The sequence below is a fragment of the Hemicordylus capensis genome, chromosome 8 (assembly GCF_027244095.1).
Source record: "Hemicordylus capensis ecotype Gifberg chromosome 8, rHemCap1.1.pri, whole genome shotgun sequence".
NCBI lineage: Eukaryota > Metazoa > Chordata > Lepidosauria > Squamata > Cordylidae > Hemicordylus > Hemicordylus capensis.
Genome location: NC_069664.1, coordinates 20,684,985 through 20,700,490, shown reverse-complemented (window position 1 = coordinate 20,700,490; position 15,506 = coordinate 20,684,985). Strand labels below are relative to the sequence as shown.

At 46.9% G+C, this 15,506-nt stretch overlaps 1 long non-coding RNA gene across 2 annotated transcripts in view; it reads right to left on the bottom strand.

Annotated features, from left to right (window-relative positions):
• The window catches only part of LOC128333605 (uncharacterized), a 174,354-nt gene extending 163,798 nt beyond the window's left edge, over positions 1-10,556 (bottom strand). Inside the window, exon 1 of one of the 2 annotated variants that reach the window (XR_008310985.1) lies at positions 9,906-10,556. This is a non-coding gene — a long non-coding RNA (uncharacterized LOC128333605). The remainder of the gene's footprint in view (positions 1-9,905) is intronic. The other variant, XR_008310984.1, reaches the window with a different exon arrangement.
• Positions 10,557-15,506: the final 4,950 nt, after the last annotated feature.

Sequence of the window (15,506 nt, the reverse complement as noted above, 5' to 3'; positions counted from 1 at the left end):
GAATGACACACGGGGTCAAAGGGCACATCCAGCTGGTGGCTTTACATGCTCTCCGTTCAACACTTAGCATTCATTGGAAACACAAGGAAGCATCCCAAGAAAGGGCGGATGTTTCCAGCTATCCTGTCTCAACAACTGAAAGCCAGCTAGCATTGACACCAGCGATCCCGGAATGACATCTGTCGGCCACGGAGTGGGTGTGTGGCAAGAACAGGCTAAAGTGCAACATGTTGGGGGATCCAGTGCACACTGGCAACACACAGGCATCTAAAACCCACTTGCCAATGGCGAGTGCCCCCAGCCCCCTGGTGAGCAGGACACGCAGCACCACACCGTCCTCCCCCCCCCCACAGAGGTCCAATTTCTACTTCTGGTTTTGAGAAACTAGGAAACCGGAGGAGTCCATGTTTGAGCAGTCCTAGAGGACTCCCACATCTCCTCTTCATCTCTCTGTGCAAATGACAGAAGACCTACTTCTCTCCTAAGCAGTGTTCCCTGTAAGAGGGATGCCCATATGTTGTTGACTACAACTCCCATAGTCCAAAGGCCATTGCAGCTGGGGATGTTGGGAGTTGTAGGCAACAACACCTGGGAGTCTCTCTTACAGGGAATGCTGCTCCTAAACCGTGCTCTCCATGGAGGAGAGCTGGTCTTGTGGTGGCAAGCATGACTTGTCCCCTTAGCTAAGCAGGGTCTGCCCTGATTGCATATGAATGGGAGACTACAAGTGTAAGCACACTGGAAGTTCTTCCCCTCAGAGAATGGAGCCGCTCTGGGAAGAGCATCAAGGTTCCAAGTTCCTTCCCTGGCTTCTCCAAGATAGGGCTGAGAGAGATTCCTGCCTGCAACCTTGGAGAAGCCGCTGCCAGTCTGGGTAGACAATACTGAGCTAGATAGACCAATGGTCTGACTCAGTACATGGCAGCTTTCTATGTTCCTAAGCCCTCTGCCTGTGTGCCCGCAAAATTTCTGAGGGAAGAGAGTGGATTGGTGGTGACCACAGGTAATGGCTGGCTCATAAGCTGCATCTCAGTTTGTGGGTCCCTGGTGATACATCTGACCTCCTTCCTGGAAGCCAAATTTGCAGATGGGGCCACTACACTTTTAAGCCCTGTTCACTTGTTATGTTCGATACCTGTATATATACAGTGTGCACAGGTACATACTGTATCTATACAGCTGCAGTTTTTCACATGTTATGTTCAACACAGGTACTGCAGCAAACTTCCTAGCTGCCCTGTACCCAGGTTGGCTTTTTAAATGAATGGAAGGACAGCCACTGACAAACATGCACATGTGTATAGAGAAGCCAAGTACAGCATACTGCCTGGATAGCAATTCTCCCCCCCCCCCCCTCCGCCCATATAGCTTACACCAGCTAGCCCGATGCTTCTGGATCTTTGGGACTGTTTTGGGACTGATGTAACAATTGAACATCAGCCCAGTTCAGGCCTGGAATGCGACACAGGATCAACACTTTGAGATACAGGTTGGACAAGGAGCTGAACATGGATTGGGTCACTCACAAGGCAGGGAGGTCCACTCGCATCTCAAATGGGGAGGGCTGAATAAATCAAGCTGTTCTCTTTGAAGGGCACAGAGGGAAGATCTTGTCCGTGTTTCAGAGGAGCCCATCACATTTCCCCAGTGATCACAAAAATACATTTATGACGAATATGATAAATATTTATATACTGCTCTTCAACCAAAGTTCTCAAAGCGGTTTACACAAATAAATAAAAATACATAAATAAAATGTCTCTCCCATCCCCAAAGGGCTCACGATCTAAAAAAGAAACATAAGTTAGACACCAGCAACAGCCATTGGAGGGACGCTGTGCTGGGGATGGATAGGGCCAGTTGCTCTCGCCCTGCTCAATAAAGAGAACCACCACCTTTAAAGAGGTGCCTCTTTGCTCAGTTAACATTTGGCTCCTGGTCTTGTGGTAGCAAGCATGAATTGTGCCCTTTGTTAAGCAGGGTCTGCCCTGCTTTGCATTTGAATGGGAGACTTGATGTGTGAGCACTGTTATCAAGCAATCAGTCACAGACCAGCATAGGATAGAATATCTAAAACCCAAATGACAGTTGCTATTAAAACCTGTCTGTTACATTTAAAAGCCAGGATGTATAATGATTACTATACAATTATTCATACAATTTACAATTACAAGCTAAAAGTGAGAATAGATAAAAGTGATTACATATAAAATGGTACATGTTGATACTACAAGGACTAAAAAATAACAAAAATACAAAAAAAAAAATTATAAAATCACTCCTGAGGAATAGTGAGCACTGTAAGATATTCCCCTTAGAGGATGGGGCCGCTCTGGAAGCGCATCTGCATGGAGAAGGTTCCAAGTTCCCTTCCTGGCAGCATTTCCAAGATAGGGCTGAGAGAGGATAATGAAACCCGCCCCCATCTGAAGTCACTGCAGAACGCACCCTCATGTACATACAAATATAGGAAGCTGCTATATACTGAGTCAGACCCTTGGTCCATCTAGCTCAGTATTGACTACACAGACTGGCAGCGGCTTCTCCAAGGTTACAGGCAGGAGTCTCTCTCAGCCCTATCTGGAGAGGCCAGGGAGGGAACTTGGAACCTTCCCAGAGCAGCCCCATTCCCTCAGGAGAATATCTTATAGTGCTCACATGTCATTTCCCATTCAAGTACAAACCAGGGAAGACCCTGCTTAGCAAAAGGGAGAATTCATGCCGGCTACCGCAAGACCAGCTCTCTACGTTTTGCAGATTTTCCAAGGGCTAATTCTGGTAAACCTGTCTGTGGGCAGTACCACTTCAGGGGTAAGCTCTGTGGAATGTACCACTTCAGGCCGAAGGTGATACACCTCAGACCTAACACTGTCCACTCATTGAGCGTAATTTCATATCAGGCCAGGCATCCAAGTTTCAGAACCCCTAGCCTAAGCCACAGACCAGGACACACAACTTTGGCCCACCATAAGCTGCTGGACTACAACTCCCATCATCTCTAACTGCTGGCCACTGTGGCTGGGGATGATGGGAGTTGTAGTCCAATGACAGCTGGAGGGCCAAAGTTGTCTAATCCTGCTAATGTCCAGATTCATATGTAATGCGGAACCATCGGTCCAGTGGAACCGCGGTTCCATGCACCCCCATCTCCTGTCCAAATTCAAACATTCCAGAGAGCTGTCTCCCTGCAGTCAGCGAGACTGCAGAGAGTCGGGGCAGCTGGCTGTGTGGGCCTCCTTGACAGAAGGACAGCCCGCACAGCCAGTTGGGCTGAAGTGAGGGGGAGCTTCCATGGAACTCTGGTTCCATGGGGCTGAAACTACGGTGCCAGCGTTTGGATATAACCCTTGCGCTGCAAGACCAAGTTAAAGGTGGCAAAACTCCACTCTGACCAAAGTTTCAGAGTGGAGTTCGGGGAGGGAAACCGCGGGTCCCTTTTCTCCCTCAGCTCCATTTTCTTGAATTTGGACATGCCATTTCGGAAACTGGAGGTGAAGGGACCTCTGGTTCCTGATGACATCTGAATTCAGCCGTAGACTATGGACAAGAACTCAGGTTAAACTTCAAGGGAAGTAACTGCTGTAAACTCATGGGGCCTCACCAGAGAGAGTGGAGTCGACATACAAGGATATCCTAGGCAGGCTTCCAAATCTACTTTATGAAGCCCGGTGCAGCTTCTGCTTCACTTCAGACACCTGCTGTGCTATTGACAAAATTGCAGAACAGGAGTGTGCACAAATCACAGTGCAGCTATGGTGGAAACATACTCCGTTTTTGGTTCCATCTCTTCTCCAGGAAAACCAGCACTGCCCGTTTGTTGGAGGAGCTGGCTGTGCACAGCAGCTTTGACATCACTAACCACCCTCCTTCAAATGATTATTCAACTTGTTAAAAAAAGGAATATGGCTGTGTGTGTCATTTAGCTGAATCAGTATCCCGTGTGCTGGCAAGAACACTGGACAAATGCAGTGTCAGGCGTGGGGAGAACTGGGCTCACTCCGTGGGAGGAACAAAAAGCCACAAGCCTGATTTTTGTGCATAGCTGGGAACTCTGGTCTGCTTTATTAGAGGAAGAGAGTAGACGTGCAACTGTCCAGGTCTGTAGGTGAGAGAGGAATGTAGATGGCCACTCTGGGGCTCAGGAACTTACCATCTACCTTGGTGGTGGCCAGCCTTTCTGGAAGCATGCCCTCAGTCCAGTCCAAAGTCACCGAGTCACTCTAGTGTACACCACGGGACATATGCAACATGCACAGGCACGCACACACACCCTGTGCCTTGGGGCGGTGTTGCCTCTGGTCTACGGAGCTGCAAGGCAAGCTTTAGCACTGCACTAGAGAAGCAGGCAGTAATGCGAGCTTGGCCGTGGCATTCTCAGTCCTCCAGGCCTTCCTATTCTTAGCCAGCCGTGCCACAGACTTTCACAGTGTGTCTCACCTGGGGCTCTCTCATTAGGATGGCCAGTTAGGCTCTATCTCCCCACTGTGCAAGCTCTGTCATCACTTCCCCAGAAGTGAAAAAAAAAATGCAGGAATTACAGTCTCTGCCTCCTGCATTGGACTGATGCAGAACAATATTCTGGCCACTATTAAACACCGAAAGGGTACAGGTGAGGGTGCATGTGTGCAAGGGTGTTGTGGGCATGCCTGCACACACACAAAAGCTCTGTTCAGAAATTATGTTATACACATGTACAGATAGATCCCTGTAGAGCATCAGTACATAGGGAGCTGCCTTATACTGACTGGGACCTTGGTCCATCTAGCTCAATACTCTCTACACGGACCGGCTATGCCAATGTTGCTATAATCTGAGCAGGCATGGTTCTGTGAGCATATCATCTTTTAATCCTAGATAGGAACACAGAAAACTGCCTTATACTAACCCAGACCATTGGGCTATCTAGCTCAGTGTTGTCTACACAGACTGGCAGCAGCTTCTCCAAGAATACAGGCAAGAATCTCTCTCCGCCCTATCTGGAGATGCTGCCAGGGAGGGAACTTTGGACCTTCTGCATGCACGCAAAGCAGATACTCTACCAGTGAGCTACGATCCCTCCTTAGAGCTTACATAGGAAGCTGTCCTATACTGAGTCAGACCCTTGGTCCATCTAGCTCATTATTGACCACACTGACTGGCAACGGCTGTTCAGGGTTTCAGGCAGGAGTCTTTCCCAGCCCTTCCTGGAGATGCTGCCAGGGATTGCGCCTGGGACCTTCTGTAGGCAAAGCTGAAGTTTTTGTATAATGACTGTATCTGTGTCCATGTTAAAAAGTGAAACTGCATACAGGAGACCAGTACAGATGTGTATTATTGCACCTGTGCTCAATGTAATGTGTGAATAACTGCCCCTGCGTACAGATCTGTATCTATGTCTACTATACACTCATACGAGAGTTGAACGTAATGTCTGAATAGGGCTAATGCTTGTTTTATTTAAGAGGTCAGCATTCCAAAACAGGTGCCAGATTCCCAGGACTGCAACGCAGCACATCCCGTGGCAGATCTGCACAGAACGATTCCAGAAGAAGAATTCTAAGGAACTGATCCAAAAGCCCGGGTCATTTGCAGTGTCAGAGGAGGGTAGGTCAGTCTCTCCATGCTCCACGGTCAACAGCAGGCATTTCTCAGGACAGACAATGGTTCTTTAAACATCCCCACGTCTTAGAAAGCACCTTCCACTTCACAAAGCCATGCAACAGTCTCTCAGCTGCTTCCCCTATTCTTACCAGGAACTGGGTGAGCTATTTAGGTCGATGCCACTGGAAATCCCTGGATAACAGGCTCAATGTTAATTATTTGCAGTGTCAGCTTTGCTTTTAATTTTGCAGACTGCACACGAGAACAAGGCAAGTCGGCCTTGGTGAAGACTGACAGGTGCTTATGTTGGAGTCTCGTACCAGCCAAACTTTATTAGGCTTGGACTCAAACATATAGAACAGGAGAGGTGGTGTTTTGTTTGCGGGAGGCTTGGTGGTTTTTTGCTTTGTTTTGTTTTTTGGTCAAAGCAAGGGAGAAAAAAGGTGTCTCCTAGTTATGGCTCATTTGGAATGAGCATCCTGTTGCTGCCACCTGCCGGCCAGTTGCTAGAACTGCAGCTCTTAACTATCCACAACCTTGATCTGGGGATCGCACCCCAAGGTCCCGCAGCTGAGAGCAGGGCAAAGCACCCTCACTACTCTACCTCACACATAATTCATGAAGCTTGATTAATATGCAAATACTTGGCAGCACATCACCCCTCGCGAGCAGTTAATGATTTGTTCAGAGACTCAGCTGCCTGCCAGTTTATTTCTTTGAGTTTACTGTCTATGGCAGGAGCTTCTCCAACCATCTGTTCATTAATATGTAACAAGCAACAGTGATAAGCAATTAAACTGGCTGCAAATTAACCAATTTGCTGGGGGAGCAGCCTTTTGAGCGCTTGTTTGTTTCATTAAACCTTATATTTGCCAGGAATCTAAAAGAAACGCCAGGCGTCGCATCCAGAGCCCGGCTGAAGCTTCTTCCTCAGAAGTTCCATGCAACTGGAATAATAAAAACCCAGACCAGTTGGGCTCACCAAGCTCTCAGTCAGGGGCCAGTGGGAGACCCACAGGCAAAGCTACTACTGCAGCTGGGGGACACAGGAGGCTGCCTTATGCCATGGCAGACCATTGGTCCATCTAGTTCAGGATTGTCTAGAGGAGAAACAAGGAGAGGAGAGCTGGTCTGGTGGTAGCAAGCATGACTTGTCTCCTTAGCTAAGCAGAATCCACCCTGGTTGCAAATGAATGGGAGACTAGAAGTTTGAGCACTGTAAGATCTTCCCCTTAGGGGATGGAGCTGCTCTGGGAAGAGCATCTAGGTTCCAATTTCCTTCCCTAGCAGCATCTCCAAGATAGGGCTGAGAGAGAACCCTGCCGGCAACCTTGGAGAAGCTGCTGTCAGTCTGTGAGCACAATACTGAGCTAGATAGACCAATGGTCTGACTCAGTATATGGCAGCTCCTTCTCCAAGGATGCAGTCTTTGGGGCCTTTGGCTCTTGTGGCTGGTGTTGTAGGCCAGTGACATCTGGGGACCCAAGTCTGAGAAACCATGAGTCAGTGTGAATTAAGGCTCAACTCAGGGATCAATGGTAGGCTTGAGGTAGTCATTGTGGCTGATAATGATGAGAGTTGTAGTCCAAGACCACTTGCAGGCCCAAGGCTGAGGACCCCTACCTTAACTGTAGTGACCCGTTGCTGCTATAATTTGAGCAGGCATGGCTCGGTGAGCATATTTTAATCCTAGAAACACAGAAAGCTGCCTTATACTAACCCAGACCATTGGCCTATCTAGCTCAGTATTGTCTACACCAGGGTTTCTTAACCTTGGGTCCCCAGATGTTGTTTGACTACAACTCTCGTCATCCCCCGACATGGCCATTGTGGCTGAGGATGATAGGAGTTGTAGTCCAACAACATCCAGGGGTCCAAGGTTAAGAAACCCTGGTCTACACAGACTGGCAGTGCCTTCTCCAAGGATGCAGGCAAGACTCTCTCTCAGCCCTCTCTTGGAGATGCTGCCAGGGAGGGAACCTGGAACCTTCTGCATACAAGCAGGCAGGTACTCTTCCCAAAGCAGCCCCATCTCCTAAAGGGAATCTCTTGCAGCGCTCACACACGTAGTCTCCCATTCAAACTGGGCAGACCCTGCTTAGCCAAGGGGTCAGTTCATGTTTGCTACCACAAGGCCACCACCTTAAGTGGTACAGCAGGGAAATGCTTGACTAACAAGCAGAAGGTTGCCAGTTCGAATCCCTGCTGTTATGTTTCCCAGACTATGGGAAACATCTATATAGGGCAGCAGTGATCTAGGAAGATGCTGAAAAGCATCATCTCATACTGCACAGGAGGAGGCAATGGTAAACTCCTCTTGTATTCTAACAAAGAAAATGACAGGGCTGTATGGGCATTGGGCATCACTTTACTTTTACTTACCACAGGCCAGCTCCCTCCTCCCTGTTCTTCTTTCAAGGAGTTTAAGGTGGGATAAATTGAGTTCTCATTTCGTCCCCTCATTCAACACTATGACAGCAGGGTTACCTTAAGACACTGGTGGGCCCTTGACAGAGTATAAACTGCCCTTCACCACTTGCTTTTAAGAAAATGCCATATAATCTGGAAAACCCAATGCATTTGCAATTTTTAAACATGGAAATAAAAGACACACACACACACACACAGAGGAAGCTGCCATAAATTGAGAGCCAGTGTGGTGTAGTGGTTAGAGTGCTGGACTAGGACCATGGAGAACCCAAATCCCCATTCAGCCATGAGACTTGCTGGGTGACTCTGGGCCAGTCACTTCTTTCTCAGCCTAGCCTACTTCACAGGGTTGTTGTGAGGAGAAACCTAAGTGTGTAGTACACCGCTCTGGGCTCCTTGGAGGAAGAGCGGGATATAAATGTAAATAATAATAATAAATTATTATCCGACTACAAACAGACAAACATCTGCCGCACAATACACCAGATATAACTGTAGTCGAGAAGAAAGAAAAACAAGTTAAAACAATCGACATAGCAATACCAGGTTATAGCTCTACCTGGAAATGCCAGGGATTGAACCTCGGACGTCCTGCATGCAAAGCATGTGCTTTATTACAGTAAGGTAAAGTGTGCCATGAGGTCGATTTCAACTCCTGGCGCCCACAGAGCCCTGTGGTTTTCCTTGGTAGAATACAGGAGGAGTTTGCAATTGTCTCCTCCCGCACAGTATGAGATGATGATGCCTTTCAGCATCTTCCATATTGCTGCTGCCCGATAAAGTACCAGAGGGGATTCGAACCGGCAACCTTCTGCTTAATAGTCAAGCATTTCTCCGCTGTACCACTTAAGGTGACTCTATGACAATACATTCCCAAATAAAGTAAAGTTATGCTGTTGGGTTGGTGTCGACTCCTGGCTCCCACAGAAGAACCATGTGGTTTCCTTTGGTAGAATACAGGAGAGATTTACCATTGCCTCCTCCTGCACAGTATGAGATGATGCCTTTCAGCATCTTCCTATATCTGCCGCTGCCTGATATAGGTGTTAAAGCATACCAGCAGAGATTCGAACCAGCAACCTCTTGCTCCCTAGGCAAGTTACTTCCCTTCTGCACCATTAGGTGACTCCCTCCCCAAATACAGACACATAGACAGCCAGTGTTTACAAGTCTCTGCTAGCAAGGCACCAGAGAACATCACAATGCAGAATGCCACTATCTGCCACAGTCGGAGAGCAAGAAATAACCTCCATTCTTTCTGACCAGACAAGCGACTTGCTGGAGGCCACAAACTGAATTCAGGGCAGAGCTTGGGTCTGGGGCTCAGAAGCAAACCCCCACTGCAACCAACCTGTGCTGCTGCAACACAGCATCCATTTTAAAGCAGGCAACGCCATCCTTTCCCCACCCACCCTCAATTTCCCTCTGCTTCACAGGAAAGCAAAGCAGGTTGATTAGGGACTAGTCCACTATCACAGCGATAGTGTGATAATCCAAACTGAACATGTCCCAGAGTGCCTTTCACTCCAGCCACAAAGTATCTAGGCCCTGCCCAAGCCAACCTTCACTTGGGCCAGTGCTTTGCACCATGCAAACTAAGCACCAACAAGGACACACACACACACACACACACCTGCTTCCGTCAGAATTAAGCTTGTAGGCAGGCTGGGCTGAGAAGGGGGGCGGAGTGGGGTGGGTGAGAGAGTTTGGAGCTGCAGACTGGATATCTGCAGGCTGCCCTTTAGCACTAGAGACAGTATGGAACACAAGGGACCCCCCACTGGAGCCCCATAACAGAGCCACACAGTCTGGGGCTCCACGTACACTAACTTTACTGCAGGCCACACAGGACTGACTTCGAAGCAGAAATGCACAGGATTATTCTGCAAGCCTACCTTGTCTGTGCTGCTCCTTTCCACACAAGGCCACCAACTTCCTTCCAGGAGACAGACCAGCACCAACCCCTTCCACCTGCAATGCATTCACTGCTTCAGGTCCTCTCACTCACTTCCCTCAGCCTCTAGCTTAATTCGTTTCACCTGTGCCCCTCCATTTTCTGCTCCAGTCTATTTCCACTCTCCCTCCCCATCCACACCTTCTCCTGCAGACAAATTTATTTCTCATGGCCACTTCCACGTTTTGGAACTTTTGTTTGTGTACAAGAGGAGGTTTTTGTTTTTTTTAAGGTATTTGATTTACATAAGGGGGGTGAAGTCAAACTCCAGTTCAGAGTCACTCAGAGTAGATAGCAAGGTGCCCAGCTCTGAGATTGTTTTTTGCAAAGCAAAATTTGTTAGGTTGTTAGGTAGGTAGGTAGGTAGGAAGGGCTTCTTCTTCAGCATATCACATACTAGCCATATGGCTTTATTTGCAAGCAAGCAGTCAAGCAAAGCCTCTGAAATGACTGATGGATTAAAAGGAAATCCCTTGCAGGGGATACTCACAACTAAAAGCAAAGCTACAGCAGGTCTCTCCTGTGCAGTCAAAGAGGCAAGCAGGCTAACTTATGCACAACTAATAAATATCCTTTGTTGGCACTGCTAGTTTGTTTTTCTTATGTTTTCTTATTTCTGACTCAGCCATTTCCCAAAATCTTATCCTGGTCTGGTTACAGACAAATTGCAAATGTTCTTATCCCCACCCGCCCGCCCCACCCAAGAAAAAGAAAAAAACAACCAACAAAAACTAAACAAAAAACCCACACCCTTCTTTGGAACTGGTGAGCATTCATCGCTTCTCAGAAGGAGTGTGAAACTGGATTTCATCACAAGTCTTGACTCTCAACACTAGCTTGGCTTTCCCAAAACTGGATTTCAAAACTCTGAAATCCTGTTTCAATTCACACACTGGAATCCCAGCTCTGGCTAGCTTCTCTCCCTTTATCGTTCATTCCAATTCTCTTCCACATAAGCCACAGGGTGGCGCTTCAGTGATTCGAGTCTTCTACTGAGGTCCAAGATGTTCCATTCATGGTTATGTGCAAACGAGATGGGTGAAGAACTATGCCCTCATGGCATGTAAATCACCCAGCCAATCTAGGACATTTTCCACTGCAGTTCTGCTCGCGAGAGGCAGGTAAACAAGTTTGTCCTTGAGACAGAATGAGGGCAAATGAATCTCGTTCCTCGAATAATGAAAACATCCCAGTGTGATTTCACCAGACCAAACATAATGGGAATTTTGCCACCGAATTTCATAAACCCGGGCCTACGCCTCCAGCTGATAAACATGTGATGGGGACAAATGTCCCCATCAAGGCGTGATAAGCTTCCAGAAACGAGATTTTTTTAAAACCATTTTTCCAGAAACAGAGTAATGTATAAACACAGCTTAACAGCTCTTCGAGAAAGAGGGATGGGCTTTGCTCTCCTGCGCTGGAGATTATTAAAACAGGCTGGAGATTATTAAAGAGGCTGGACAGCCATCTAGGAAGGGTGTTGTATCAATTTCCTCCACTGAGCAGAGAGCTGGACCAAAAGATCCAAGGTCCCTTCCAATTCTTAACATTCTATGAAAAAAATGGGAGGAAATTTTCGGCGTAGTGCTTTGTGTGAACTGGGGAGACCTGTGTTCAAATCCCCTTAGCCACGAAGACCACTGGAGGATCTTAGCCCAGTTATTACCTCTCAGATTAACCTACCTCACAGGGTTGTTGTGAGGACAGAATGGGGAGTGAGGGAAACCATGCATGCAAGATAACTCTTTATTTGACAAACGTGTTAGCCGTTTACTATACCTTTGTTTGTTGCAGCAAACACACCAAGTGCAGAAAGGTTTCCCATCTGCAAGCACACAGTGCAAAAGGATCTGGGAAACCACAATCTGCGTTTATATGTTCAGCATAACACTGCTTAGCTTTTGATATAACATTTTGGTGTCGGGAGTCCTTCATATGCATTCTCTTTAGCAATCCTTAAAACATTATTGTGAGGTTGGCAGGTATTATTATTGCTATATTGCAGAATATGGTTCCTACTACTATTCTTTATATACTGCTTTTAAAATTTTTTAAAAGTTCTCAATGGTTTATTTAAAAAAAGGAAAAAAGGATCCCTGTCCCTAAAGAGCTCACAATGTTTTTAAAAAAGAAACATAGACACCAGCTACTACAACCACTGGAGGGATGCTGTGCAGGGGCTGGATAGGGCCAGTTGCTCTCCCTGTGCTAAATATAAGAGAATCCCCATGCTTAAAAGGTGTCTCATTGCTCATGAGGGGCTAATAGAAAGTAGCTTGCCATCCAGACACAGACACACCCATCCATCCATCCATGAGAAACAGCATTTTGACTTGCATTGCATACAAAGCTCTCTGCTTTTCCTGAAGCTGTTGGCTTTATTTATCAGCTAGCAAAAGGCAGCAAGATAGTCGATTAAGGGATATCACCTCATTATTGTCCTATGAAAGAGCAAACTTGAATGTCATTTTGTTGTTAACCGAGCAGGGATATCGTGAATGTAATTAAAATACTGCACTGATGACCTAACTCCAAGAAGGAGCCACTTTGAATAAACTGAAATCAGCAGATGAAAGACAAGACTGAGAAAAGCTTTTGCGCTCACTGTAACCCCTTGAAAGGGGTAATAACAGCTCCCAAGTAGTGTGTTTCTCAAGGTTACTTTTTTTTTTTTTTTTTTAGTATTTAGGTCCTGGAATAGCCACCAAATGGTGCCGCAGGGAAGTAACTTGCCTAGGGAGCAAGAGGTTGCTGGTTTGAATCACTGGTTCGAATCCCTGCTGGTGTGTTTCCTAGACTATGGGAAAACACCGATATCGGGCAGCAGCGATATAGGAAGATGCTGAAAAGCATCATCTCATACTGCACGGGAGGAGGCAAGGGTAAACCCCTCCTGTATTCTACCAAAGACAACCACAGGGCTCTGTGGTTGCCAGAAGTCGACATCGAGTCGACAGCACAACTTGACCTTTAGGCCCTGGAATGTTATCTAGTATGGTATGGGTTCCTGGATTTCCATCTATTTCCTCTTGGATGAATTTAGGATAGGGACCTTGTTCCTCCATTCTGGATAACCCTAATCCTAAATCCATCCAAGAGGAAATGGATGGAAATCCAGGAAAACATTGCAAAGATGAGGGGGTGGATAAGCAAGGAAGTGCAATAAAAGCATAGCGAAATGGGATGAAATATGAGACGAGACAGGGAGTTTTAATGGGGGGGTGGGGAATGGGGCCTTGCTTGGATGTATCAAGAGCTGCAGAAACATGAAATTTCACAGCTGCTCCAAAACCCAACAGAGCAGCCTTTGAAGGCACTGACTTCAAACACAAATCACTGTGATGGGTCTGAATAGGATAGATCTCAAATATAATACAGGAAAATATTTAAAATGCTAAATTCAGGTTGGGAAAGAAAAAGAAAAACTTGCAGACCACCACCACCACTTGTCAGGACTTGACATTCAATTCGTTTGCAATTGTTTGAATAAAACAGTTTGAAATCCATGAATTGAAATGCCGCTCTTTGTTAGCTGCTATGGAATGACCTACCTGTAGCAGCCTCCACTCTTATTTGCATATGACTAAGTACTGTCCTCAAAACCAATCCAATTGTGCCCAGCAAGACAGAAGTCCTACAGATGGAACTGGTCAATCTCTGCTAAGCCGCTCTGCCACTGTGGTCGACCCACTGTGCTTCAGTTCTGCCCTTCTCAGGGGAAATTGGTTTGTAAAACACAGCCCAAGGGCAGAGGGCTGGTGGTACACCATGCATAATCTAGAGATTGCAGTGCTAAGCACCACGAAGCAAGGAGGGAAGATCCTTGCCTCCTTCTCAGAGGCACTTGGTAGATATTCACTGGCTATATGCTTCATAGTGTTTGGAGTTACAGAAGTCTCCTTCATACATACAATGTTTGTTGCTGAAGACATTTGTGTGCATTATGTTTGCAGCATAAAGTGTGGACTGGCCCTCAGAACCAGAGAACCCGGAGACCCTTCTGGGGCTGTAAAGACAGAGGAGGCTGCAATTTTAACAGTTCTGATAAGCCCCATGGAAGACAGTTGCAAGACATGCCTTGAGGCCTGTGCCTTATCTAGGCAACAGAGAAGTTATTCCTTCTGCCGATCTTTGGGTGCCCCTCTGGCCTGTTACCTCTAGTACAGTCCTAATATGGGCCCACGTTTATCCCGAATTCCTCTTCCAAAAAGGACACTTGTTCCCAGGCTATATTGATAGCATTGACCGTTCTAACATTGCAGTGACTTATGCCGCCTTCTGCCATTTTTTCTTCTTCCAGACTTATGCCTTCTTCTGCAACTTCTTTTTCTTCTGCAATTTCTTCTTTCTTAGTTTGGAAAGAAGGTGGGTAAAGAGAGGGAAATGATAAGAGTTGTACAAAATTATGCACCGTGGGGATAAAGTGGTTAGGGACACGAGCAGACAGTCTGCTCTGGGCGGCCGAAGCGGCTTTTCGCTTAGCCGCAGTGTGGCAACTCACGATTGCTAAAAATCAGGTTTACGCACCGGGCTACAGAAGCAAGTGACCCGCTTAGGAACCACCGGGCTCGCAGCCAAGCCCGGTGGTTCTCACGGGCTGCAAAAATCGGGCTAGGCTCCCTTTGCCCGATTTTTGCAGACTGTGTGAATAGCCTCATAGTATTAGAACCCGGGGGTCATCCGTTGAAGCTACATGCTGAGAGATTTAAAGCTGACAAAAGGGAGGACTTCTTTACACAGCATGTGGCTTAAGCGATGGAATTTACTGCTGCCAGATGTGGTGACAACCATCAATCTAGGTGGTTTTAAAAGGGGGGTAGACAAATTCATGAAGGATAAGGCTACCGATGGCTACTAGGCATTGTAGCAGATGGGGCATGTCCCTGAATACCAGGTACTAGGGAACACCAGTGGAAGGTTAATGTTCTCAATTTCCTCTATGCTTCTCTATGAATCATGTAGCACGGGAAAACACCACAAGAGTCAGGCCACAGACACATCATCATGGCCTACCTGTAGGAGGCTGGAAACCAGCTGAAAAGGACACGCCTACCTCTGCCCCTCCACACAAGAGAGAATCCAGCTCTACCCGGACTGTGAGCAAAATTGACCTGGACCACAATGTAGCTTTATCTGAGAAACAAACACCAATCTTGTACTCCAACACATATCTTTATGCTTTGTAAAAGGTAGTTTTAAATTAAATTTATTTAAGTTACTTAACACTGAACTGCAGAATCGCTTAGTCAGTAAAAGACACTTCCACATTCTCTGAGGGATTCAAACCCTTTTGGGATTGTAACATTTAGCTAGAACAGCCGCTCTTTCCCCCTCCCTGGGTTTCTGTGATAAACCAGCTCCCAAGTCAACAGTTGATGGTTGACTTCAAGGGCAACCCCAACCCACAGCAACCCCAATCCAATCCATCACCTTCTTGGCAACAGATGTGATGGCCTAAATCATTAGAGGTAAAATCAGCAGGCCCTGGAAGTTGGATACTTCCAATCATGGTTAAGGCACGTTGGTTGTGCGTGCAAGG